The 2,500-nt window shown below is 62.5% G+C and overlaps 1 pseudogene; it reads left to right on the top strand.

Moving 5' to 3' along the window:
- The window catches only part of LOC124586203, a 7,955-nt pseudogene that overhangs the window by 1,554 nt on the left and 3,901 nt on the right, over positions 1-2,500 (top strand).

Genomic DNA, 2,500 nt, shown 5'->3' with positions numbered 1-2,500 from the left:
TTGCTTAAGACAGCAGGACGGTGGCCATGGAAGTCGGAATCCGCTAAGGAGTGTGTAACAACTCACCTGCCGAAGCAACTAGCCCTGAAAATGGATGGCGCTGAAGCGTCGTGCCTATACTCGGCCGTCAGTCTGGCAGTCATGGCCGGTCCTTGCGGCCGGCCGCGAAGCCCTGACGAGTAGGAGGGTCGCGGCGGTGGGCGCAGAAGGGTCTGGGCGTGAGCCTGCCTGGAGCCGCCGTCGGTGCAGATCTTGGTGGTAGTAGCAAATACTCCAGCGAGGCCCTGGAGGGCTGACGCGGAGAAGGGTTTCGTGTGAACAGCCGTTGCACACGAGTCAGTCGATCCTAAGCCCTAGGAGAAATCCGATGTTGATGGGGGCCGTCATAGCATGATGCACTTTGTGCTGGCCCCCGTTGGGCGAAAGGGAATCCGGTTCCTATTCCGGAACCCGGCAGCGGAACCGATACAAGTCGGGCCCCTCTTTTAGAGATGCTCGTCGGGGTAACCCAAAAGGACCCGGAGACGCCGTCGGGAGATCGGGGAAGAGTTTTCTTTTCTGCATGAGCGTTCGAGTTCCCTGGAATCCTCTAGCAGGGAGATAGGGTTTGGAACGCGAAGAGCACCGCAGTTGCGGCGGTGTCCCGATCTTCCCCTCGGACCTTGAAAATCCGGGAGAGGGCCACGTGGAGGTGTCGCGCCGGTTCGTACCCATATCCGCAGCAGGTCTCCAAGGTGAAGAGCCTCTAGTCGATAGAATAATGTAGGTAAGGGAAGTCGGCAAATTGGATCCGTAACTTCGGGATAAGGATTGGCTCTGAGGATCGGGGCGTGTCGGGCTTGGTCGGGAAGTGGGTCAGCGCTAACGTGCCGGGCCTGGGCGAGGTGAGTGCCGTAGGGGTGCCGGTAAGTGCGGGCGTTTAGCGCGGGCGTGGTCTGCTCTCGCCGTTGGTTGGCCTCGTGCTGGCCGGCGGTGCAGGATGCGCGCGCCTGCGCGGCGTTCGCGCCCCGGTGCTTCAACCTGCGTGCAGGATCCGAGCTCGGTCCCGTGCCTTGGCCTCCCACGGATCTTCCTTGCTGCGAGGCCGCGTCCGCCTTAGCGTGCTCCTCCGGGGGCGCGCGGGTGCGCGGATTCTCTTCGGCCGCCATTCAACGATCAACTCAGAACTGGCACGGACTGGGGGAATCCGACTGTCTAATTAAAACAAAGCATTGCGATGGCCCTAGCGGGTGTTGACGCAATGTGATTTCTGCCCAGTGCTCTGAATGTCAACGTGAAGAAATTCAAGCAAGCGCGGGTAAACGGCGGGAGTAACTATGACTCTCTTAAGGTTGCCAAGTGGCGGCGGTGTGGCTGCATCCGGACTTGGCTTTTCGAAGTGCGGTCTTGATGTAGTCGTGCGGCTGCTGCGAGGTGCCTTCCTTGGGTTATAGTTACAGGGAGAGTGATGCGCAATACATGGGCCTAGCCCTCTTAGCCTCTCCTCTCCTGCGGTCTTCTCCCCTTCTCGTGGGCCCGCTGATTTTTGCAGAGTGGAAGACCGCACCAGGGGCTTGGGGGGGTTACCAGCCCCCCCTCGCATTATCCCTTTATAGTTGGGGGCAGCCGACAAGAAACAAGAGATGGTGGCCCTTCCGCTGAAGGTGCCACCCCAGCTACCCCAGCACCTATCCGGCCAACCGGCCGTAACGAAAATGCGATAGTTTGTGTAGCTCCCTTTGCTTGCAGTGAGTGCCACCGCACTTTTACCACGAAGAACGGTCTCGGGGTCCATCGCCGCCGCCAACACCCTGCGGCCGCCAATGCTGAGATCGTGACGGAGAGGCATCGCGCGAGGTGGACGGAGGAAGAAGTCCTGTCGCTCGCCAAGGCAGAGGCCGAACTGTTCCTGGAGAGGGACGCCCGGTTCTTCTTTGTAAATCAAGAACTTACCAGGATGTTCCCCGACCGAACGCTTGAGGCAATCAAGTGCCGACGGCGGCAAGCTGCCCACAAGCAGCTTGTCCGCCAATTCATGGAGGCACTTGAGATCGGTCGGGGTGAAGAGCCGGCGTCCCGCCGTGGAGCAGCGAGCTCGCTGCCTGACGCGGGCGAGGCCGCTGCGCCGCCCGTCGACGCAGCCGAGGACTTCGCGGCCGACACCACCGGGCCGCCGCCGGAGGGGCCGACTGACGCCGCCATCTGGGAGCATCTGGCGGGGCTACCTGCTTCCGCCCAGCGTTTCTCTGCCCTGGATCGAGTCATTGGTCTGGGGCGGGGCACGCCGCCCGATGTCATCCTGGGCATGCTCCCGGATGCCCTTGCGTCGGTCGGGTCCAGGGGGGAGAGGTCGATCACCAGGACACAGCGGCCGCGCCAACCATCCAAGCGGCCGCCTGCCGCCCCGCCGCTGCAGAAGCGCAAGCGGCGCCGCTGGGAATACGCGCGGACACAGGACGCCTTCCGTAGGTCGCGTGCGCGTTGCGTGCGCGGCTTGCTGGACGGCACCCTGCTGCAGCCG

This window comes from Schistocerca americana, unplaced genomic scaffold (genome assembly GCF_021461395.2).
Source record: "Schistocerca americana isolate TAMUIC-IGC-003095 unplaced genomic scaffold, iqSchAmer2.1 HiC_scaffold_544, whole genome shotgun sequence".
NCBI classification, from domain to species: domain Eukaryota; kingdom Metazoa; phylum Arthropoda; class Insecta; order Orthoptera; family Acrididae; genus Schistocerca; species Schistocerca americana.
This window is presented reverse-complemented; position numbering and strand designations above follow the sequence as displayed.